Source organism: Varroa destructor, unplaced genomic scaffold (assembly GCF_002443255.2).
Source record: "Varroa destructor unplaced genomic scaffold, Vdes_3.0 BEIS01000002.1, whole genome shotgun sequence".
In the NCBI taxonomy this organism is placed as follows: domain Eukaryota; kingdom Metazoa; phylum Arthropoda; class Arachnida; order Mesostigmata; family Varroidae; genus Varroa; species Varroa destructor.
The window spans coordinates 22,046,356-22,072,771 of NW_019211455.1; the positions used below are offsets into that span (position 1 = coordinate 22,046,356).

The window sequence follows — 26,416 nt, forward strand, 5'->3', positions numbered from 1 at the left end:
GCGATTTCGGACTAAGAACCCGGGTGGAGTTGTGGCGGCAGATAGGTTGGGACGTCAGAGAACGGTGTCAGTGAGATCACACGAGGATGGCTCGGATACCGCTGAAGCTAGACCGAGTAGAGTCAAGCCGCTAGTTGGTTCATTGCGACGAAATATAGTGAAGAATGAAGAAGAAGATGATGATAATATCGAGAAGACATAATAATATTAAGTTAGAGAGGAAACGCTGTCAGAACAGGGACAAAGAACGTGTGCGGCGTGCAGCTGTTGGCAGAAAGCGACAGTTAGTGCACCTTATTAACAGTAACATTTAATGGGTATTACACTAAACGTATTGCACCGCCGTAAGCCATTTCATCGGACTGCACTGTACTATAATTGTGCGTCTTGACACATAAGGCAGCAAAAAGCTTAAGCTGATTGGAATCACATTTGGGGGTCATAAGATAATTTTATTGCTCAAGTTAAAACTGATGACAAGCAGGCGGTTCACACAGGACGCAAAAAAATGGTGGTAAAGTTCATTCATTACGCGCATTTGCCCATTTGTATGGCTTTGTTGCAAGCCTTGTTTGTATTTCAAAAACCAGATTAGGCCTTTAGGGCCGCCCGATAGCAGCGATAACAATTTTGCCCACAGGGCACTTTTGGATCGAATAAAGAGATTATTAAAAATGAATGCAATAAGCAAACGTACACAATAAGGAGTTGATCAGTTTCGATGTTGGAGATGGTTGTCGATTAATGATAAATTCAGAAACACAGAAAAACGTGATTAGAAAACGAGAGAAACGTTTACTGCACATAAATGAGAAATGATTTAAATTTTAACCCACAGAACTATTGTTACTTGTAGGAATATTTTTTTTTTGTCCTGAATTGTCATAGAGCTTTTGTTCTTGGCTCGGAAAAACGTGTATTTGTTCTTCTAGGTAAAACGAGTTGATGATGTTTTAGGGGAAATATGAAATGTCCGCTTTCTAAATAATAGGACACTCACTATTCTCTAAAGCGGGTCGTTTCATTCGGGTTACACGGCGTTTTGGAACAAAATATTCCGGATCAACGTGGGCCTTAACAGAGTTGTGTGGAAAAAGAAAAAAAATATATCAGTACGACTAATTATTTACAGCAGTTCTTTTCAACATAAAGATACGGCTTTTTGTTAAGTACTCTATATGGCTGTCCGCACGAACAAGTTTCCACTCGAAACCTTCAAAAAATATAAAAATTTTTCGTTTAGAACGGCGTTCGCAGTTTAGTCTGCTTTTATTTTAGAAAGCCAATGATATGTCTACGAGACGAAAATCCTCCTCTATTGTAACCATAACACTAACAACTGACGGCAAGTTTATACGTATAGCTCCTTATTGTCAAGCCTTGAATAGTACAGAAAAAAAACATAACGCTTACGTTCTACGTTAAGCTAACCTTAACATAGGTCATATGTGTAGAATGTTTTGTAAAGAAGGAAATAAATTGTTTAAGAAGCTTTTGTTTATGAATAAATTATGTTTAGCGAGTACCTTAGTAATTATGGTGATTTGGCTTTTGTTCGAAATGTACGCGTACAACAAAGTGAACATAAAAGCTATCAGCCTTACTAAAAACATGGCCTTAAAATGACTACGTCCTAATTTCGGATATCGTTCTTCTTTTATTTATTAATACAGTATGTTTCCGTGATCGCTAGGACGTTCTGAAACGTTTGATTGCAGTTAAGCGCCTCACTTATTTCGCTAACGTGCCTTGTTAATGTAGTCATAGGCATATCTGTTCAGATGTATCATTGTCAGTTACTGCTGCTATTATTTCATACAACTTTTTATAAAATTCGGTTTGCCCTATCGTATAGCTATGCCTATTTACATACTTATCTATGGAACCAATTAACGCTTTTCTACCCCACAGACCTGTGATCCGCACAAAATAATAAATATTAGCGTAACGAATGGAAAGAATCAAGTCTGATAGCATTTGGCGGAAAAGGCAGGTCAGTTCTCCGACGAAAATCTAGTTTCCTATCCACTTTAATAGCTGTATCAGTTAGTCATAATGTTACAATATATCATTCTAAGTTTGCCTAACTGGTGTACTTAATAAAAATAGCAAAAATTCGGCGGTCCGTCAGCCTGGTGTAGGCCTCGGGGGCACCTCCAGACTTATCTTCTTTATCCGACCTGTGCTCTGTTTGATGTTGAGGAGCCAGGCATAGTGTGTGCAGTCGTTAGCCGCTGGTAACATTACCAGTACGGACCGTTTAGTCGCATGTGCAAATAAAAACATCATAGAACAAATATCAAAAAACAGGCGGAAACGTTGAGAAGCAAGGTTCATTTGCTCACGTAGGATTACTAAACGACCGCCGACCGATTTAGCCTGAGTTGTCGCTTTGCCCACGGCAAGCGGCACCTAGGCACTGTCATTTGCGTCACGGTCGGTTGCTGCTGCTATGGCAGTGTATTTCCAGAATTTAGTAGCCAACGTTTACAGCCAGTCCTGCAGCTGGTCCTATTCTATAGGGTCTTTTCGCTAGCTTGTACCTTACCATCATTCGCGAATCAAGCTAATTTTCCTAATGTGAAAGCTCGAGGCAACTAGCTGTCTGGCTCAATAAACAGCAGGCCCACATGAAGAGCAGGCTGCGGTGCAAACAGTCAGAATATTGGCTACAACGCGTTCGTTTCCTTGTGTTCCGTGGCTTTCGCTGGTCATAAAAGACACGCGTAAGTCCTATCCACAAATGGTATCCAGATTAGACTAGACTGTGTGCATATATGTCCGGAAAGGACTGCGTTGACAAGGAGGTCCCGACCAACCAGTCTGTTAAGTTTCTCTTATTGGCCGACGGCGGTGGTGGCCATGACGCCTAAATGAACGGACGGTACGGCAACATCTAGCCGGTTTCCAAATCACCCCTTTCCTGTTATTTCTCTATTAAAACTAGTTCTCGAGATCCAACTTGTTTTCGTGTTCGACGGTTGCTGGCAAAGCTAGCTGGAAATGGTAGCTTCTGCTCATGTGTTAGTGTATTCTTTCTATCTCTATAACTGAAGCTTCAGTTAACAGCTCTGCGGTTTTGTCCATTCGGTTTACTTTCCATATAAGTATCTTGCGATGCGACACTGGCTGCCCATCCAGTCAAAAGATAGACTGGATAAGCTGTCTGTATGGACGCACACCCCAACAACGTCAGTCGATGAGTCGATGCGCGCACGTACATTGAGTCCACTAACTCGAACAGGCAGCTCGGCTAACGCTCATTGAGCGTCTCTGTGTACTCTGCATGCTGCTGCTAGCTCTATCAGCGCTATTAATCATGTTATTAATGTTAAATCCGAGCGCTTGTGGAGCTTCCAGGGTGTTCTACTAACCGAGGAGAATTTCGTACTGGTTGGGTCAATTGGGGTGCTGCTTTTTGTTCTCTTTATATGGAACAGGCCGCTGTTTGATTGAATGAACCGTAAGTTAGCTAGCTGGCAACCAACTAATGATTCAACGAGCTAGCAGCTTTACGGCCCATGGATTTTACCACTTACGATCGACGGTCGATCGACTGTTTCCGTATCTGAGACCAACCCATTTATTTCTTAAAGAAATCCTACTAACTCCAATTCGCTGTGCCATCACCGTCGTTTCCAGTCTTTTTTTTGCAAAACCGCGCAGTATCGGCCCGGAATATGCTGCAGACAACATGTAAATCATTTGCCCATACGACTGTAGCGGCCCACGACCTATTGCGATAATAACAAACTAAGGCCGCCAAAGTTTCGTCGCGGCGATAAAAAGAGCGTTACGTTGGGAAGCAGCAAGCAAACAGGAAAGAAGCAGGCAATATAGCGCCAGCAGTAGCGGTTACCGTTAATTGGGCCTTCCTTCCGTTCGGCCATTGACTACGGCTGTTTTTTCTTTCAGGGCGTTGTTTTGTTACGTTCACATATGTGCCTTCCGTAACTAGCTGGAGCACAAATACTGTGCACTATGGCAACTGTCAACGTCTAAAGCAGCTTTTGCATCTAATCGGGTAAGCTGTCGTCCGACGTGTCTGAACCTGCTGTAAGATTTTGGCGGGAAAAATGCTGATTCAGCTTAAAGCAGTAGAAATGTCGGAGAACTGATCCAGTTGTCACGAAGTCCAATAGGTTGTTCTAGCTCATTGTACTTAGTAGTAGAAGAAACCGCATTCTCAGCGCTTCGTTTTTATTTCTCTTTGCCTAATGTCTTAGGTTGCAGGATCGCCATTAGAAGTAGCGGCGGCGGAGACGGTGAGAGAACCGACGTTGGTAAGTTCCTCTCCAGAGTGCCACAGAAGTAGTGTCGCCTTACGACGCGTATCTTCAAGATCATCAAAGAAAAAGACAGCAGGGGACAGAACCGGATACAGAGAAGCGTCGTCGGTCGGTCAGGCTGCCAAGCAAAACTACCCTAGCCTATTCTTTCTCCACCTTACGAAGGAGCCAACCCTGTTCAGAACGAAAGCTAAAAATAGAATTTCTCCTATCGACATGGCTCTCATCCGGACCCACGCCAGAGCTTTCTCCGCAATTGCCCTGCCTCTTTTCGGCACTCGTCACCCCTCCCCCCCCCCCGTTCCGCACAGTAACCCCGCGACACTCCTGCACGATTCTCTCACTCTCTCTCTCTTTCTTATATATTTCTCTCTTCCTCGCTCCTTATTTCGATTTCTTCCTTCTAAATCGGCAAGCAAGCAAGCTTCAGTCGCTTGGGGCTTGGGCAGTTCAGGCAATTTCTCAGAGAGGCAGAGGCGTCTTTTGCTCTCACCAAGCAGTGCTTACCTCTCCCTCACTATAGTCTCAAGCAAGAGCAGTGGTACTTTTAGACCCTACTTGCTGCCACCACCGGTTCCCTTTTCCCTCATTGCACTCCTATAATTTCAGCCTTTATCTAGTTTACTTACTAGGCCGCTTCCCTTGAGGGTACAACAAGGGAAAAGCACTGCGTGAGGATCAGGGCGCAACACGGCGTCCGATACTACGGAGGGGTGAAAAAGGACCAGACCCGGCGGGCAGCAGCTCACACAGGAAAGCGATGAAGGTGGAAGCCAGTGGCGATCTGTGTGCCGGTACCGCCGGCGCTACCGCTGTCGCCGCGCCGTCGAAGCATAAACTGATACTCCTGCTATTGCTGCAGGGGGCGACGACGAACGAAGACCTTTTCCTCTACTCTCCGTTCACTCACTGAGGACAGAGGACAGGTTCAGCTTACTCAGTTTACAAGAGGCTGGGATTCGACTGGTGATTTTTTCATGGTAGCCTAGGCTGCAACACTAGGACAAGCAGAACCGCCTGAACCAGACCATAGCACATCGCTGCACAAAACGACGGGCAGACAGACAACAAGTCGCCTACTGTATGCTAAAGCGTCAACCGGGTTGAAAACTTGTGGTGCCAAATCCAACAGACACAGGTTCTTCAAGCAAGGAACTAACACCTCTAAGCTAAGTAGCTGGACAGTGAGCCAGTAAGCATTAAAGGACTTGTAGTCCGAGCTTTTCGCCGTGGTTTGTTAGCGCTACTGGCTGGCTTCGGTATTAGCCGAAATTAAGAGAAAGTGCCAGAGGCCACTTACACAGCTCGAACGAAGTCGGCAAGAAGATCAGGTAAACTAAGCAAATAAGGTGTAGGAAGAGGGCGGTTGAAAAGATGATGGCAATGATGGTGAAATGGAAAAGTCTAGGAACAACAAAGTCCATCTCATGGTCTCACAGTCGTCAATCCAACTACCACGGATAACAGCCGGTGGTTGCGGAACTACCAGCTGCAGGCTACGGGCAATGACCTGCTTCGAACATGAGAATATGATAATCGTCGGTCGTTTGGCCCATTGATGTGTGCAGGGCGGGTGCGTTTCTCTGACCGTGTGCCTCGAAGTAACTCGGGAGTAGAAACTGGCAGTAGCGGGAACAGGAAGCCGCCGACAAAACGATAGCGTCGGTGCTGCGTTGAGGGTTGAAGGGAAAAGGGGGATTTAGAGAGAAAAAGAATACAGATGCACAGAACCTCAGGTTAGGAGCAGAATATAGAATCCAGTGAGGAGTACGGGCTGGATCTGCGGATAGGGGCGATCTATTCAACTAATTTCGGTCCTCACCGGTTCTCTCTTTGGGCGGGTTCTAACAGCAGCCGGTCTGGATAGGACTAACATTGTATCGTCGTATTCGGCCGCCGACCAACCTGAGCATTCGTACAACCAGGTCGGATTGCTACATCCCAGACTAACCTAAGCGACCAAGAGACCTTGAACAAAAGAACCACAATGTAGTAGTCGCCTCATGACGAGGCACCTGTTTCACGGGTCGATTGCTTGATTGTCTGAGCTATGGGACACGCAGGGTGTGGTAAAATAGGGCTGTAACGGTCGGCTTTTGTCACGTAGGGCAACTGTTGTTGCAATCTCCTCTTACTTAACCCCGAAGCTGTGGGACAGCTGCTGAAACGATAGCTATCATTTCCGCCGTTGCTGCCGCTTACATTCAAATATGCAGGCGGAAAATCGCGCTATCGTTATTCAGGCCGTCGTGGGGTTCATGCGCACCCTCATCCATTGCGCACACAAATAATCCACAGGTTACCACGAGATCTGCCTAACACGCTCCAATGATGTCGCTTTCTAATTGGCTACACATCTAAGATAAACAGTATGTTTGTCTTTTGAATAACCGTGCTTCAGTTGAGTTTGCTTGATGGACCGTGCGTCGATGTCAGTCTTGCAGTGACCGTGCTAACACTTTGGTCTAAACGAGCACGGCGAGCTCTTTCTCCTAGTATTTTTTAGGGAAAAATACTAAAAGAAAGAGCTCTTTATTATGTTTTCCAAAACTATACATTTACATTTTTGCACTACAATTACTAGTTATATAATTAAAGAAAATTAAATAAAAAATAAGTTGTTTTCTTATATTATTTACATTACAATGATAAACATTTTAAGATGAAATTAGCTGCGTATTTTCGAAATAAAAAATATTTGTCAAGCCTTTTTGATAGAAGTGTAGTTTTTTTTAGCTGTTTTATTAAAAACAACAACTCATTATTAAATGAGTTGTTCGAAAGCGGATAAGACCAGTTAGGGGCGTAGAGGAATTGGTGCCCCTTGGGGTCTGCGGAGACTACGGAAATGGAGAAATTTCAAGACGAAATATTTTAAGTGTAACCAATATATATATATATATATATATATATATATATATATATATATATATATATGTACCGCATAGCCGCTGATAGAGGAACAGGGAAGGGGGAAGGGTATAAGAGAAATATGTTGAATGACGTCAACAATGAAGTATAATTTACTAAACTTAAAGGAGCAGAGATAGGGCTGGATAAAATCGTAAGGGGAAAACCAATGATAACTAGAACGCGTATTTGGTATAAAAAAGAAGTATTTGCCTCTGGTAATCGCCTTTAGACCACTGCGTCCTTTCTTCCCAACTCAATGTGAACAAAGCCGACAAACGAGCTGCCCTTAAAGAATGGCTTGGATTTAAATAGACAGAAGAACTTATAGCCACGTGCGTACCAAGTTCTGAGATGGTCAGATAGCAGTGAATCGTCAAGCCCGATTTTTGTGCCTTTGTTAAAATAATATACCCTTTAAACTATGTTGTGTTCGTTACACACAGTCCATTGTTTGTTGCGCAAGTGCCTGCGAACATGTCATTATTACTATCGGCGCCCCGTTCACTTAAACCACTTCGAGCCTCATCATGTGTAGTGGAGTATTCTGTAAGCAGGACACGATGACAAAGGATATACTGGCACATTCCACACGCTTCATAAATCTGCCTTCTATCGCACAGGTGAGTAGACTAAATATTATTACCTATGCAGCTGCAGTCTGCCGTTACCACAGCAACTCTAAGCAGACACACACATGAACCGCGGCACGTTGAGAGTTCGACATCCTTCGAATCAGTGTAGTATCGGCCTATGAAAGCAGTGACTATATACCCTACGCCCGCTGGGTAAAAGAAGCTGTAAGCAGAAACTGAAAGGCGGGGCTCATAGAAGCCGAGTTCACGGAATCGATAGTCTATTTTAGTTGCTTGTTCATCATTAATGCGACGGATGTTTCTATGCGGTCTGTCAATAGGTCAGCGCGGCAACGCGTAGGAGTGGACAACCAGGACGCTCTGCGTGCATTACTATAAAAGTGTAACATCGGCTGTTCCACTAAACAGCCCACACCTTTGGCACAAACTAGGGTAATTTTATTATGATCAGCACTATCATTGTTCTTGTCTCTCGTTCCCTGATCCGTTTGGGTGGCTAAAGCAGCTTGGGTCAACTGGTCCCCTTTGAAATCTGCGTTCCACAATCTTACGTCTTCGCAGTTTCTCTATGCTATGAGACCTTTTCCTTTCCCTTTACCCAAACCGGATCAAATGTGAAAATGTTTCGTTCATTGGTAAAACTAATGCGGCTCAACTTAGCTACTAAAAGTGTTATACTTGATGGACTGATTGAAGGGATTTCTTTGCAATGATGTTCTACTCAACTGATCTGCCGTCTCACTGTGTTCCAGTAGCATTCAAAGTACAGGCTACAATTCTTCCGCGCATTTTCGTGCTACTGCAAGTTATCTCAGCATCACCGTTAATGTTTACCTTACGAACTGTTTGCAAGCAGCTAGAGCTGGCGCCGCTACCGCAGTCGCCTCCGCTACGAATTCAACGGCGAACAGATATGTCCGTTGCGTCTGCTCCGCTACCCAGTCTATTGTATATACGATACCATCATAACTGATTTCTTGCGACAATTGTCCCTAGCCAGAAACAACTGTTGAATGTGTATGTTTGTCTGTTTCTGCTTGTCTCTATGCTGTGACTGAAGACCAACATGTGTGTCCTTTAATGGATTATCTGTAGTTAGTTTCCGGATCATCATCCTCAGCATCATCATTAGGCACTGATGACGGCGGAATGCGGTGGGCTACGAAAGGGACGCGCCATATTTTGGAGGGAGAACGTGGCGTGAGTTGTGTATTGTGGTTTCCCTCCACAGTCGTGACTGCGTGTTTATGTGACATCCTGGCCTGACTAACAATTCACCCGCTAAAACGCGCGGGTCCGTCTAGAACTTGTCTTTCGCTTGAGAACAGAAAAGCGTTGTTCTAGCAGAGCGCAGGACAGCAGAGACCGTGCCGTAATCTGCATAGAGCTATGAATGGTTTAGAAGCCGTAACGGTGACGCTATCCGTATAGTTTAACACTGTTTGGAAATATTAAGCATGACTTGGTTGATGGAAAGAAAGGGCCGAAGAGGCAAACGTACGTGAGGTATAAAACAATGTTGAATGTAGACTGGCGGCAGGGGTTACGACAAGCTATACCGTCTGTATGGGCAACCTACAAAACGGTCTAAGCGTATCCACTTCCTTCGTATCCATCGAGGTGTAATGGTCCCTTCATGCTATTTTTGACACTTAATCAAGATAGGGCAACTATAACAGTAAACTAGAAGCTAAGAATTTACCAGATATTTTCTATTCGACAATTCAAATCTAGGCCTAGATACACTTCGTTTTGTACTGGAAGCCAGTCGTTTGACAGAGCGCTTACCGGCGGTAGAGCTTAAAATATTTAATTTAGACGAGGTAACAGAAAAACGGTTGCATAGAAGTCCATCATGGACCCAAGTATATGATTTTTTAGTCAGCCTATTGGCACACAACGAACTAAACAAACCCAACTACTTTTGGGGTGTTTCGGAGTAATACCCCAAAAAAAGTAACGTGTAGTACAGAGCGGATATCGCCTATAATATTATTGGCTTGCGGATCAACGTGCACCTCAACGGTGACACTTAAAACACGAATAAAAATAATCTCGCTCTAGCTGAGCGAACCAATTTTCAATTACAATCCTCATATGCCTTCAGGTTCGAAAGACCTCACATATTCTGTTAATATCCTCATTTGTTTAGGACCTATGTTTCGTTCAGCGAGTATCTCTAGCTAGTTTGCACAAGCCTTTCTTAACATGAATTTGTCTTTCAGTTTTGATTTCGGCTTCTTTATTTCGAATTTTACGTCGGGCAGCTGGCTTCCAGTACGAAACGAAGTCCATCTGTTTACGCCTCGGTTCGAATCTAGACTATAACGTGTCCTGAGAATTAGCAGGCAAATACGTTACCCACTAAACTATCCCAGGGATCTTTAGTGCTACCCTAGACTTATTCAACTTACAAAAAACGTAGCGACATTCGCTAGGTGGGCTAATTAGTTCCCCGTCCTCTTTCTGTGCGCGGGTAGTAGTAAATCGCTTTACCACTCCGAGTTACTGACATTAAGAGAATATTATGATGCTGATTATTATTATTGATTTTGCTCATTATAGGGTCTAGCCGTGGAGTCACACGTGGGCGATATGTGGCGGCGAGCTTCGCTTGACAGATCGGTAATGGACGTTCCGCTTGGAGACGGAATTGCTCTTTCGCTTCTTTCTCAGAGGAGGAAGAAATGATGAACAAAATGTGGGTTTATTTCTTCGTTTAGCCTCTTTCATGATGCGACAGACGGGAAACAGCTAACAGGAAGGGGGTTTTTGTCGTACATGTACGTCCGATTTCGTCGGAAGAGATTTCAGCGGAGAAGGACGAGAATGCCGGAAGTACGACGCTGGATTTACTGCGTTCACACAGTGTCAGCAATAGAGACAAGGTGTCCTGGACGGGGTAACGATGATGACGATAATAGAGCCAGAAGACACTTTTGACGATGCGGGATGTCCATCGCGATCGACGAATGCTACCACTGAAGTACGTAGACTGCACCGACGTGAGGATGGATGTTGTTATGCGATTTTCCGTGACATGACGGCTTTGACTAGACTACGACGGGCGAACTAATGTCCATAAGTTAACTAGATAACCAGGCAAGGAATGAACTGCAGAAGTTTCAGTATTTACCATTACTGCTTGACGCTCTCGATAATTGCTACTAGTAGTAATAGGCGAACTGGTTAACCATGTTTGTTGTCGGCAGAGATAAACGTAAACAACCATCTTGCGCAGTCTCCAGCTCGGTGCGCGGACGGCCACAACATTCACGCTGCCACCCTCGATGGAGAAGGGCCGCTTGGCCGCTGTCGATCGAGCGGCAGAAAACAGCCTTTTTCGTTAACGATTAAAAAGGCAACGGGAAAACTGAGATATTAGTAGCGGTGAGTAGTAAGTTAATAGAAATAAGATTAGGCCTACCTATCTCCAGTAGTTGTAATCACGCGCCGTAAACCTAAGTTTACTTATATGCCTTCTACATGTGTGTGCAGTGTTATCATCATTGATGAACAACATACGTTACGCAAGATGTTTGGCTTGCCTGGAACAGGAGCGGACGTCCGAAGCAAAGGAAGTCTGCTCTGCTCAGCCAAGTTTTACGAAGAAAGCTTGGACTGATATTCAAGGATGATAAGACTGTAGTGGTTGTGTATCAACCTTGGCTATTGGTCTACGGGAGTCTTTTCGTTAGTCAGTTCTTCCAATATCTCGCAGCTTTTCTTATTCTTACGATCGTTCTCTCTGTGTCTCTTCTACCCTCCGTAAAGCCGACGGATCTTTTCTGAGTCCTTTAAAGCGACTCCGGGGGCAAGTAAATATGGTCTTTTCATGCAGTACAAGCAATGGAAAAGCGTATCGTCACCACTCAGGCAGGTACGAGAACTACAGGGGCCCTGGTTAGTGCTCTCCAAGGCTCTCAGGCTCAAGTCTGTAAGTCAGTTTTGACTTTTTCTGCAGGTGGTGACAATTTGCTGCCGAGCTAGCCTCGACTAGTTCGACAAGCGCGGACAATATTAGGTTCAATCGAAAAGCGGAGGAATCAAGCAATCTTTATACTTTCTCTACGTACCCCATGAACCACGGCAACCACGACCACATAGAACGATCTAATGATCAATACAGTGATGGAAGACAGGCCAAACAAGTCCTTAGGCTGCGGCCAAATCCTACGAAAGTGAATGAACAGGAGGAAGATTTCTCTGGCTAGCAGACAAGTGCGCAGACTACTAGAAACCCCTGCAAGCCCGCAAGCAAGCTGTGCAGCACTCTATTCTATCTATCCACACAGTTGCTTGGCCGACCAGACAGATTCAATGGAGCCATTCAGCTACTGGTTTTAAGCGCAAGATTTTCTAGCGAAGAGAAACATATAATGAAGAGAAAACAAAAGAAGACTTCACTTCCATGTTTAACTCTGCACATACGTATCTGTTTTAGTAATAAAAAACATATTATAGCGGTTGAAAAACCCTACTTTTTCTGATTTCGAGAAGGAGCAGTTAACTGCTGCTAGCTTCTAACTAGTCAGCCCTAACATCGATCTGCAAACGCTGCTGTCAGTCACCGGATATACAACGCCTCTATATTAATCTGGCCTGAGTGATATCCTATGGCGACGTATGTATTTAGGCCATAGAACATCTCAGACATATTCGCAGTATTATTGTGAGAAATATATAATACATACTAGAAAGTGGCCACCGATGCTTTCTTCTTGGAACGCTTCTGGTGTAACTAACAATGAGGAATTAAACAAACTTGATATATACATATATATCCCGGATGCAATTTGTTGACGTCAAAAAATAGAACATGTGTGAATAGTTGCAGAATGAGTAGTAAATATAAAATTTTTTATTCGTGTACAAGAGTAATAATACAGATATGCAGAGAGCATTGTGAGATGCGTTATTAACGAGTACATACATACACTTCCGTTTTTTTTTTCTTTAAAACCGTCTCCCTGACCCAGTATGTCGATCTCCGCCAGCATCCCGTAGCACTGTCGACGTATCATGCATAGTAATCGATAGGTAAATCAATAAATTACTAAACCTATTAGCGTTCTATCTAACGCGTATTTTTTTGTGACTTTGTGTCTTGAACTTAAGTTTCATATCTATGCTCATTATATGACCTAAAGGCGTGTTTGGACGTAGCTATTGAGACATTCTATGAGCATGAATCTCCTAATTTTTTCTAAAGAAATGATAATAGAAGGAGATGGATAATAGAAATCTCTTAGCTGGAATAGGGACGTTATGGCGATAGTTTCCTCCTAGCACATATTACGAGTATTCGGTAGACAGGGAGCAGACAATTTTTAAAAACCTGTCTGCTCTCTCAGTATCACTTGCCACAGCAAAATCGTCAATCTAGCAACCTTTATGTTTTTCGTTACGTTAATTGACGTCCCGCTAGAGTACAGATTACACGAGCAACAGCAGCTGCGTTATCCGCATAGTACTGTGTTAAAAAATAAAAAAGAAGAAAAAGTGTGCATTTTTGTATTTCTTTATTCCGAAGTATGCGACCAGCATAGCGCAACAGACTTGAAATAGTTAGTTGAATCGGAGAAACATTTTTGACTTCTAAACGAAAGTGCGTGATTGATTGCTACGCTTTAATTAAGCCTGCAGTGCAGCGCCGACTCTGCAACTACGGTAGTATACGTAGCTGCAACAAAGCCCGACTGCATGGCCTGGTAATACGTACTGAAGGTGAACGCTGAAATCATGTTATACCGAAACCTTCAAGGCGTTCCCTCTGTTTCGCATGTCATCGTCCATCGGACAGCAGCATCGGGTCTAACAGCTTTGCTCTGTAAATCATCTGTTGGGACGCAACACTAGTCGGAGTTGGGTATTGGCCCATATAGTTTCAGTGAATTGTTTTAACCGATTTCCTTTTTCGTTCTCCTACTAATACCTTTACAGCTTGTGTTACCCTCAAAGTTGTTTAATTCTGTAAACTTCGTAAGGACATTTGACCCTCCCGTTGGCACCGCTGGGAGCTCCTTGCACGACAATATGGCCGTGGTCTTGACGGTCAATGTGAACGTGAGCTGGCGTCGGCGAGGGTAGGATCATCGCTGGGGGTCGTGGCAACGCGGCGTGCGCAACAGCCGGGCCTGGAGGCAGAACGTGTACAGGCGCAGGCACAGGCTGCCGTATATGGAGAGGTTGCACCGAGTGAAGTAGAGGATGATTCGGAGAAACGACCTGTGCCGGCAGCACAACTGGCGGGAACTGTTCCGGTGCCTCCCAATGAACGTACGTGTGCTTTGGCTCGAGATGTTTGAGAAGTTTATAGCCGAGAACGTACTTCTCCATTTTCTCCTTGTAGTCCGACATCTTAAAGGCTAGTGCCGGCTGGCTCGCAAACTCAAACAACGATAAAAGCAGTGTTATAAATAAATAGCTGAAAAGAAATGATTTATGAGAATGAACCGCGAACCAATGACCAATTCCACGTTCGATCTTTAAGTACATCATCTCGTCGCTTTGCTGTTGGTTGTCACTTCGAGCAAATTTTTTTGCCGATTTCAACAAATACACACACACACATAGATATAGACTACAAACGAGCTGTGCGTAGCAAAGACGTTAACGTTCTTTAGACGTGCTTGCCTAAACACGACAAAACACTATTTTACACTGCGGCTAAAGCTCGGCTTCGCTTAAGTATATAACTTTTCTTACGCGGCACTCAGCGACGGTTGGCCGTCTGGGCGAAACGGAAACTCAAAGAAAGAAGAAATTTTTCCCCGCTTTTAATATTGTCTGTTCCGTATGGTAACGTCCAAAAGATTGACAAAAACGGCGACATCATCGACGTCGACGGAGATGCGAGGCGGCGTTCTTTTGAAAGGAATACGCTCTCCTACACAAACCATGCACAAATTATGTGCAGACCATCAGACTTCTAGCTGCCACAGTTCGGCTGCCTCGCCCATCTAGGCAAGACACTCGTCCGATAATTGTACCGCCAGCAAATGGAACGCAACGCAAAACGAAAGCACGAACTTTTGTTCCCTCACCCGTCCGCCTTTGCTGTATTCCATTTCATAGACGCTTTTAGACGGGAACACACGGCACATGCAACATGGTACAGTGCGTCATCGAATCTATGAGAATCGTCGTGGGCGACGGGCGGCGGGGACTTACTCCCATCGGATGATGACCCAACGAGCTAGCGCCGTTTTTGGCCATTTGGATGTTTCGTTGGAACGAACCTTCCTTCGATTGACATCCGGAAAAGGAATGAACGAAAAAATCGGTGCGCATGAAACACGTCGGCCCATTACCATTCTTCATTACCTTAATAGCATACGAGTCTGGATGCGCATAACAAGCACATACCGGAATGGGTAATGACGACGATGGGATGTCTACGACTGGTTTATCTATCTGTTTTAGAATGTGCGTCTATGGGTATGGCTAGCACATGGAACAAACGGGGCAACAAGGAGGCAAACTTACTAAATCGGCCGGTTGCTTTAGGCAAGAGAAACTCCTATGTTTTTCTCTCATTTTCTGGGTTTAATCATGTTTGTTGGGCATGCGTCAGGCGAGTAATCTACGTATGTCAAGTACGAATAGCCCAGTTTCGATGGCGCATGACCGTTGGGCGTGACCTCAGAGCCCTCTCGACCAGCCACGCAAGCAAGCGGCGGATCAGACGAAAGTGTTAGGCCTACCGTTATTGATATTGGTATTCACTGTCATCCAAATGTGAAGAAAGAAGAGAAGAGGTAGCGGCGTTGAATTTTCAACCTGATTCGACTATTACAGTTCATTCATTATCAGCATTACTATTATAAGCTGAACCATTTCTATGGTGCTCCGCCAAAAAAATTTTCAGCCTGCCGAAGGACACAAGTGATTAACACAATGATGACGCTACGAAGTGGTTGCTACCAGGTCACGGCAGTGCTAAGGAATGCGCGTGCCTTTAACAACATCGAACGGAACATAATTCGGACCACATGAGAAGCAAACTAGGCGGGTCCAAGCAACTCTGTCTATCTTTCTTTCCCAAGCTTCATATACAATGCACATGTTGTATTGGCAACCGGCCGATCAGTCAGTCTTACAAAATCATAATGGAGGAGAGCGTGTCAAACACACGCTCACAAAAATACGCGTGGACTGTGGCGCGCACCGAATCAGAAAGCAAAGGCATTTTCGCCGGCAATAAAGGTCCATTACATCAATACTTACTAAACAGGCCATTACTGAGAAGTTATACTTTGGTCACGCTGTGGCAAGGTATGTGCATAGCAGGGACAAAGCACAGTCAATGATGTCCGGTCTGCATAATGCATTTGCCCTTAACCTCAAAAAAAAAGACCTGTGTGGCCTGCAGTGACAGTATGATCAAAATACATTAAAGACCTTCGATTGCATTACGCTGTGTTAGCTGAGCAGTTATTTTAACTTATACGAATAAATTAACTTCACTTGTCTATTGTGTCACCCTAAATAGCTAGCAGACTCTTACTGAGCTTGAGTATCTCTTCAAGAACAGCCCATGGAGACGTCCAGCCCATGAAATCAGATGTTCGCTAATTGTACCTCGAATAGGCCAATGTTCTAGCTTTTGTACTGTACAATAGCTAATAAATTGGATTCCGAACGATCGAACAACAAGGAAGCGCTTATAGGTTAATTATTTACTAAATAAAATAACCAAGTAAATATCTTTCAAAGAAATAGCGGCATTTGAGAGTTGTCCTATCTAAAGCAGATTTTTCTTTGGTAGATGCGTCCTTTACTTGAAAATGGTTTTCGGAGGAATTTCGATAGCGTAGTAGCAGTCCTGATGTTAGAGGTACTTGCAGAGATGAGATCACCACGGTGCAAAGGTCGCGGGTCTGCTTTTTTATTTAGTGTGAAAACGTACAAACTTTAATGAGTATCCTCCATTCCATATCGCCCATAGGCTGCAGATCTTTATGAATAATTCAAAAGATAGTCACTTGTACATTTCTTACCTCTAAAATGTATAAGCTATAGTTTATCAGAAATTTTGCAGAAATCATAAAATTTTGCGTCTCCAGAAGCGAAATCGATGCAGTAGAACAGCAATAAATCGATGTCTATAGGACTAGGCTTGTTTTTACTAGACTTATTTTTAAAATGCTATAGAAAACGCCATGCTACACACGCAATACTAAACAATTCAACAGGCAACAAGTACAGTTGAGATTGAATCAGATGATTTTAGATCTATGACAGTTTACATAAAAATGAAACCTTTCACCAAGTTTTATGGCGAAAATGTTATTTTCCATCTTCGGATAAAATGGCTAATATATATATATATATATATATATATATATATGTATATATTTCTGTTTACTAGAGCGCGGCTAAATTGCTTCTAAGGCTGTAGCTAAATAAAAAAAAAAAGATATATTTCGTGCGAGAAGCAGCGCCCCCTGGCGGCCCTGTTGTGTCGATACAACCACCATGCATCGCAAATACACGTTTAGTTCGGGTTCTAAGCCGCTCACGGGTTTGTTTTAAATATTTCGTTTGCAATTCTGTAAATGCTTTCTCGATGAAGGCACCAGTAAGCGAGCCAGGGTTCTTATATGGAGATGTGTGGGCTCTCAATCAATAATACTTCGTAAATCCAATGAGCGCTAACCTGGGCTGTTCAGCGCTGGTATGTGCCCGTCCCAGATCATGCTTGTATTTTTAAGCAGCCAACCCTGCACGAATCAACTTGTGTGAACCCCTAGACCGTCTTCCTTCAGATACTTCAACCATACCGGCTTGCACAGGTGTTTGAAAAGCATACAGATAAATTCTTTTAGTGAGGTGTTCGGTCCTTTCGAAATATGCTAGCATGACCTATCCATTGCTGCTTCGCTCTCGAGAGAATTGAGTGGCAAATAACACTGGGAAAACTCTCGGCTTGATTCTCATCGGAGAGCATCTACCTGACTCTTATGGTATGTAATGTGTACCTGAGATCTTTATGAACAATCCGTAACATAGTCCGCGCACTCACATCAAATTTCTTCGCTAATATCTTGATTGAAACAGAAGCATCACTAGAAACCCATCTTTGGATGGCAACGATTAATTCTGAAGCCCGCACTATTTTTTCTGCATCGTGGAAAATCCATTGCGCTGTGTTAAAGCCTGCTTTTGCTTCCTCTGCAGCCGCATACTTATTTACGACGCGACACATTGTCCATTCGGGTTTTTCCAGGAAATTTGTAAACTCGCCAGGGGTTCGTCCAGCGCCTGCAAATTGAGCAGTAGCTAATTCTCGCTCAAGTTTCGACACGACATATTGTGGTTTGCTATGGTAAGTTTCCTTTGTGTAGTAGAAGAAAAGAAGTGTTCTTCGTGTGGCAAATGAACGCATGACCATTACGACAAACGACTCATCAAAGTTTTCACCAATCTAGGTACCCTCTATATACATATGCCATAGGTCTATTGATTTACAAAATCAGACCTCCTACAGAAGCGCATTCTGGGTATGATTCTGTTCTTACTTTCTGACTAAACACTGAGCTTCAAATCTGAGCAGTGCAAGAACAACCGACCTCCTAACGGTTTCCCATTCGCAGCTCATAATGATCTCTTGGCGGTGTTACGGCACTTTTCGTTTTTAAGTTACGGTAGAGTGAGCAGTAATAACCTATTCAGTTATAAGAACATACCAGAACTTACTGCATCTATAGGGAATTAGCTGTACGCTTTCAAAAGCAATCAGATGAGAAGGATGGGGGCCATTTTGCGTTAAACGGCTCTACAACGTAGGCCTGTTTGACGTCAGTGTCTAATAGTAGAACTCTTGCCTTTCAATTATTAGAGATAAAATTTTGCAAGACAAGTGCTTGTTACAAAGCCTTATCCGCTATAATTAAACAAGAAAGGTCATCTAGGTCAACCCTGGCCAAGACAACCTTTGGGCCCACGGAACAGGACTAAACGCGCCGAAGCTGACACCTCGAGTAAAATGCCCGAGACCCGTGGATGGGTCTCCAAAGGATATGGTGAGACGGCTCTATGGACGGCTATGGAGGGAAAAAGGATTTATGACGACAGAACGACTACCTTGACGGTGTGCGCACGCTTTAATATCAATAGAGAAAGCTGAAAGGAAGAGAGTTATAACGAAATCAAGCAGTTTCTGATGATTTATTCTGCGGTTAATAAGAAAGGAAAAGTGAGAATAAACCATCACGCCGGTTGAAAATACTATTTAAAATATGGCAACCTGTCAAAAAAAGATTGCTTTTTTCGAGTGGTTTGCCCTTTCATTTTCACGTTATTCTCGCGCAGGCAAAATATGGGACCTGTCGCAATAGTTGAGGCCTTATGATCGATTGCAAGCTAATTGGAATGGTACAAAATCAATTAATGACAATCGACGGCTATATAATTCCTACCCGTGTTTGATCGTTTCGCGTGATACAAACATCGAAATGAGTTCTTAAGTGCCGAACCGGGTAAACACTCAACTTGTGAAAGCTTTCATTTCGTTAGAGCTTAGCATGGCCACCACCCACATACATATGATAATTGTAATAGTAATAACAATATAGGTAAGCCTTACATTAGGTTACATAGTACCTCTTATCGTCCGTAGCTACGGCTGACCGCAATCGATCGCTACAGCACCCGTATATCAAACAATGTATATTCTCTAATACTCTGCCAAATCTACGATATAGTATATTATGTTTGTTGTTTTTATCGACACTGTCTATGATACAGAAAACAACAAATATAAACATATGTATATATATATATCTCTATCAGGCAAGTTATGTCCGGATAGCCGAATGACGCTGAACAAGTAAAGCTGCATACATAAGAACAATCTATAAAGACAACATAATAATAATATAATTAACAATTAAACTGATCAGTCGTTTTGTTCACTGTTCCCAATAGGATTGTTGAAAGGGTGCCTTCGTAATTGAAATTTAACATAGTGGATATCATCAACGATGTGGTATGGTATTGATTTCAATTTCTAGACCTTCTTTGCCAGGCCATAAGCGCAGGCTAGAATTGACTTTAGGAAACCTTTTGAATCTGCAAGTTCCACCGTATTGCGAAGAAAAATCGAGAGCATATAATTCCGCTGGTAATCCAAATAGGCACACGAATTAACACATCAGTAGCTCCCCTTAGCTCACTTCTCGATTAGAAGAAGATCCACAGGGCAATCTCCTAAGACTTAACCGTTTCTCAGTTTTTATAAATCAGTATTCGGTCCCTGCCAATGCTCCATCATTGTTTCGTATGCAGATGGTACTTGAATATTTCTAAGCTAGCCTCGATGGGATCATTGATAAATTTAATAGTGGTTTTAATTGGCAAGTATACGTCATTTAGCACCGTAACGTATTCTATTCCTGAGACGGACACACAATATCGTCTCCGTTAGTTTACGTTTATAGTTTCTATTACTGGCATGTTAGTTTTTTAAGCCACAAGTGCTTGCCTCTTTGACATTGTACGCGATGACAAACCAATAGGATATGCATGTTTTTTGTAGTTAGTACCGAAATTTACCGAAATCTATAGAGTAGTAACAGATCCTAAATCGTATTTACGGCTGTATCGCTAAGCTTTTTAGGTACACAATTTCCTATATAATTAAATACTGCGATTTGAATCTCAAAGCTCCTAAGGCCGAACATTGTGCTTGCGTTGCATTTTTAAGATCAATAAAGCAGCTCTACCTAACAAGCGAGGTGCAATTACGCCTTCAAATTGCACCTAAATAATTTTCTATCCATGTGAAATAGCAGAGCTCGTTATCAGTGTCCGCAATAGAGATAGCTTTACTTTTAATAGTAAATCTCTATGAGAAGCATCTGTTGAAAAAACCTCTACCGATTGTGTTTAGTTAGCCACTCGCGTAAATTGTGACCTAAGTCATTGGAGTCGCTGACATCACACCTGTCCTACGTCGTGGTTTTCCTCATTAGGTTCATAGGGAATCAGATATTTTGACGCATTCAGGTGTTCGATACCACCAGAAGTTGCACTTTCTGCCGCTACTGCTGCTGCCACCGTTGGGCAAAAACGGAACACTCAGTCCTTCTTCATAGGACTCAATAGAACTACTTAATAAATCCTAACCCCCACTTTGCGCAACACATGTGGATTGGTGAGACCGAGCATTTGGTACTCCTGAAATAGACTAGTTTTCAATTTCCGCCCGTTGCTACCTATATACGTCCCAAATAGTTACTGGCAACATAAACTTTTGCCATGTAAAGTCTTAGTTATGCACTTAATTGACGTTAAAAGCAGATTTACTATAAGTATCAAAGGTGGAGGAAGTGAGATCAAAGCACCTGACCTTTAGTGAAGGAATTTTAGCAAAAGGGAGGCAAATCGAGACTCTTGTTTTCATAATTTCAATTCTTGCTAATCGTATATGTCTTTAGGCCGCCACTTTTGCCTCGTTGATAAAAGTGATAGAAAGTGCATGGCCTTCCTTGAGCTGTCCAGTTCAATCAACGACTATGGCCACATGAATGAATGGAACATCGAGACTCATTGAACTACCGCTTATTGGAACTAACACAATGGATATTGCTCATCTTAGAGCGCCCTCTAGTTCGCAACGTCAGCGGGTCACCCTTGCAAAATCAGACATTTCAAAGGGGGCGTTGGCGTCGAGGATCGTTTATCATCGGATAATAAAGGATTTATTTAGTAAAAGACCCTAAGCTATAAGCCCCATTAAAATAATACCGAGTAACAGCTATAACATTAGTGGAAGACATTTTAACATATCTCTTTACTGTTTACCAGAATAAATTACCACGCTATGTATGTAGATGAAAAATTTCGATTAAATTAACAAGGCAAATGGGCAAATCCTTTGACAAATGCTTCTAAAATCGTTCAACAACAGCGAGAGGTATCATGATTTCTGCACGTAAAATATTTATACTCAGTTTTCTCTTACGCTCATCATTGTCTCTGTTGTATGTAATTATTCATGATAATAGGAGATCTTATGCATGAAATGCACGCAGAGTTCTGCGAGGCAACAAGCCAAAACACTTCGTCCCAGAAGCAGAACGCAAGTATAGGAGGCCTTAAAACGCTATGATGGTAAGCAATTGCGATAACATCCTTTTGATTACGTATAGAGACAAAGGGTAGACAGAGAAGCAAATAGACCTTTCATCGTGAATCTACAGTACGAATACGTACAGGCCCGTCTTCAGCGTTTTAGCTTGCTTACAATAGATAACGCTTTCTAATAACTATCGGAGTGGCGGCAGTGCAGAAAAAATATATATATAAAGGATATAAGAAAATTTTTTGCTTGTCTTTATGGAGTGAGCAAAGGTAGAAACGAGGTAAAAGTTTGCGCCTAACGTTGATAAATTGTATTCAAACATCGAGACGACAACCTCTATAAGAGCAATGAATTAATTCAGTGCAGGACCTACTGAGCTAAATCAGTAGAATTTTTAACTAAAGGTATCAAGCTTCTACAGCCTAGGTACACGACAAATTTTAACGATCCCAATGTAATCGGACAGCAGGTTTATTTAGAAATAGATAAAATCTAAGGTTTACTGTGGTATTTCTGTAACAAATAAATGACTCTACTTGAAATGATAGGAAAACTGTTCGAAGCTAAGTTACTAAGTAACATAGCAAAGAACTTATTGATTTTACAGCGACGGTCATGAAAGGAGATTTTATCAACAGGTAAAAAGGAGAGTTTAAGCGGGCTACATGGAGGACAGAAGTGTTCTCAATTCAAGATTTTCTCTACTGATCTTCCACGGAGGATGTCCGCCTCAGCTCTGCTGACTTACGGTACATATAATGAGCAAATGGGCAGCTTGAGTCGTTCGGCACCTTGCCGTGCCATTATGTCAAGGGAAACCAATCCCGTTGGATCCGAAACCTGCCAACTCTAACCACTGTCATTAAACGTGATTCACACGCTGAAATGCTGAGGTGAACATGTGCGGAAGCAAAAAACCAGCGTGCAGGCGGGTAGTTACGAGTCCTCTTAGTTTGTGCCGGTATCCGGTCAAATAACAAAGCGGTGGCACCCACATGGGTCAAACGTACCTGGCGGATGCCAGCACCTAGTCTCACTAATAGCGCCTTGTAGTCCTTGTAGAGCCCACTAATAGCTACCAGTAACAAGGGCACAGTAATCGCACAAGTGAAGCCGACGATAGAGTTTCTGCTGCCGTTTCTAAAGGGAAACACGGTCGATATGTCTCACTGTCATCGTCAGCAGACAGGCAGATGGCCGGTCCACTAACGTCTCGAGGGGCTCGTTTATGCTCCAACGCTGCCACTACATGACACAAAACGGGACGCAGAGATAGAGTGAAAAGAGAGAAGAACCAAATTGAGGGAAAGGGAGGACGACAGAAATAAGAAAGAAAATATATGGCCGGATTGGGCTGCAACGACTTCGTGTGTGGGACTTGTTTTTGCGGACAGGCAGCTGGTAGGGGAACACCGAAAAGTTGCATAGACCCAAAACCGACGGATTCGTCGGCGGGTGTTGGCGGAGCGTCAGTATTTCGATCGCTTTTCCTGCCATTGGCACCGCTACCTATGTTCGCAGAGCTTTACCTGCGCCACATAAAACAAAAAAAGAGCGCCATACCTTTCTGTGGTCTATAGCTCTAGGCCCGTCAAGAGGAGAGGAGGGGGGCAACAGCAGCAGTAGGTTGATCATTAGATGGACCCAACGGGCTACAGGCTGGCTGGGCCACTCAGTTACAAGGATCAATGTGTCACATGTTAGGGTATCTACTAATGGAAATCGGTATTGTTATGGTATCTGCAGGTCGGTAAACTGTACTAGCGGAGAGTAAGGTGAAGCCGGTCCTGCATTTTGCCCTGCCCATCGAACGATACGTTGCCGTTAATAATTGGTTGGACAATTCATTGTAAGCCTTAGATGACACACCTAGTAGAGTACCGAGATATTATAATAATACATCAATACATACACATTGTTCACAGCTGTTGTTGACGACATGATAGTGGTACAGTTGTAACGGTTCGACATAGAGAACTGGCGATAGTGCAGTTGACGTATTATTATTGCACAATAGAGAAATAGCATTTTGAACTTACCTATAGATCCCTCAATAGGTAAAACGAAGACAAAAATGAAGCTTCGCGAATAAACGAAGGATTTCGGCGTTCTCTCAACGAGGATTCACATTTACATAGCGGATGAGGTAAAGCCAATAGGAGATGGAAGCCAGCGGTGAAAAACGGACCAGTTTTCAATGAATTTTAAGGTTCACCAGAGGTAGGCTATGTAAAGCGAGCCTTGTCAGTGAGTGATAGGTAAGATATAACCTTTCGCAATTAGCAAGGCACACTTTGATGTGAGTGATGTTGTGTTTGCTTATTATATGGTATGCTTTTGATAGGGTTTTGTACGCCATCAATGCTTTGTGTAGAACGTGATCAATCATTGGGTGTCATCTTTATACGGTCATGTGCCCTAAACCTGATTAAATAGACGTACTGTTCGTGTTGTAACCAGCTCCGTAATAAGCAGCTTAGCAATGACAATATATATGCGAGCCCATACAGCGTGTACATAGTGAATTGTTCTATCCAGCCAGTCAGCACTCTGTGAGGACACTTTCCTCATCAGTGATTTAACGAGCTATCTCATTTAAGTCTGTTAATCTTTTTTTTCAATGGAAAATATCTTCTAGAGAGTGGGAATAAAAAATGTTTTGCAAAATCAAAGTTGAATTCGCTAATATTGAGGGTAGCGTAGCGAGGGTTATCGGCACGAATTCGCATTGATGCCATACCATTATGGTCGCCCAGTTAAACCTCAATAAAGGAAGATTCATTCAGGTACAGGCAGAACGCGTGCATCCCTATATGAGTTCTTATTTATTTATGCTAGATTCCCAACGAAGACGCAGAGCTGACTTCGTAGCACGTACTGCTTTGATGCGAATCAACAATGAACAGTCTCAAACAGTAAAATATATGTTGTTAAGGTATACAGAGGCAGACCTGGCCTGAGATGATGAGGGCCTACATGTCCACATAGTAGCCTCACATGTTCAAATCAACATAGAAGCGTGATATATTTTTTGGTCGAGCGACAACGAACCTTAAAGACTCAGCCAGTGGGCTCTTGGACTCGCAGTCGCCCTGAGTCTCTTGAGGAAACTTGCGAGTCCAATAACATCGGCCAACAATATGATCTTCACAGCTGTGAGACTCGCTGTTGATGCCAACTGTGTGGCCTCGGTCGCTTGACTCAGTTGATGTACCTGGCTTTGAAGATCATGGGGAATCAGCAAACCCGTATAAACATGTATAAAAATACGCTGGTCGAATCGTTGCATTTGCTAGCAGAGTGGACGAGTGCCTATCCTACGCTAATGAAAATCAGCTTTTTGACGAGGTACGTCGATTTCATTTTTCATTGCTCTGATATCACAGATGGATCACCTCAGTTAATTTGTCTAAGTTGCAACAAGATATTTTCACGTTTTTTATTTTTGATAGCGCGTGATCAAATGTGCCCGAATGGAGTGCACAATAATTGCATAAGCTCACGTTGACTTTATGTCTCCTAACGAACATATATCTACCATAGAGTGTATCCCCGCTATATATATAATCCAGCACAGCTACATGGATAGAAACGGGTCGCATCGTTTCATCGTGTGTAGGCGGAAATGTGATCCAAGCGCTTTTTGCTCTCAAGCTCTGAGTCGCCATCTGCCGTCCGACAGCGTTAGCTCATCTCTGAACGCGTCCTTTGGCAAAGAATGCCTATAATAATATTTACTTTGGATGAACTGCCGAGCTTCGAAAGCTCTTGACTAGCGACAACGCTGGCCGAAGGCTGTGCTGGACAACTAGATAAATCATCGAGACGAGTCTCTCGCCGACCCAGTATGCCAACGCACTCGACTAGCAACCAAGTAAGTAAACAACAACGAGAAACGCTATGAAGCCAGTCCTCAAATGATGAGTCCTATGGCGCTCCAGACCCCAGTCTCAGCTACGTTCTGAGGACGTGCTGCAGCAGGAAAAAGAGATCACAGGAGGTGAATTCAAAAGACAGCTAGAGAAGAAGAAACATAGAGATGTCCGCTCGACGCCCGGCAGAATATGCATAAAACGGTAAAATTCTAACTAGAGAGGAAAAATGCTTGAGGCGTACTTCAAAACGTTCGAAACGTCATTAAGGTCGTCAGCTAATTGCAACTCACTGTCGCGACCATCGCTTCCAGTTGTCAGCCCCTCTGTGAAAACAACACGAAGGATATCCCAAAAAATGTATGCATTGTCTTACAGGTCATAATTTTTTGTTTGTTCCCTCTTTTTAAGTTGTATTTAGTGCGAAATATTTAGCGGGCCAATATTAACTTTAAAGCAAAGATAATTTTTGAACTGCCATTAGAAATGTAAAAATGCTGCAGAAATACAAAGGCGCTATCACGGAAAACTGCAGGCGGGTCTATGCGACTCACAAATGATTGAGTAAAAGATCATTTTGAAACAATGGGGCTGTTTAGGATGCTCACAGATAATCTTCCGGACGACTAAGAATGTCAACAAGCCTTAGGAGCCAAAAAC

General features: G+C 43.1%; 1 protein-coding gene and 1 long non-coding RNA gene across 5 annotated transcripts in view; one reads left to right on the forward strand and one right to left on the reverse strand.

Moving 5' to 3' along the window:
* Positions 1 to 26,416, reverse strand: part of Pka-C1 (Protein kinase, cAMP-dependent, catalytic subunit 1) — a 159,818-nt gene that overhangs the window by 95,568 nt on the left and 37,834 nt on the right. The window lies entirely within an intron of this gene.
* On the forward strand, positions 21,830 to 24,225 carry LOC147757518 (uncharacterized). Its single transcript, XR_015321502.1, has 3 exons — positions 21,830 to 21,913; positions 23,631 to 23,733; positions 23,942 to 24,225. It is a non-coding gene; the product is annotated as an uncharacterized LOC147757518 (long non-coding RNA).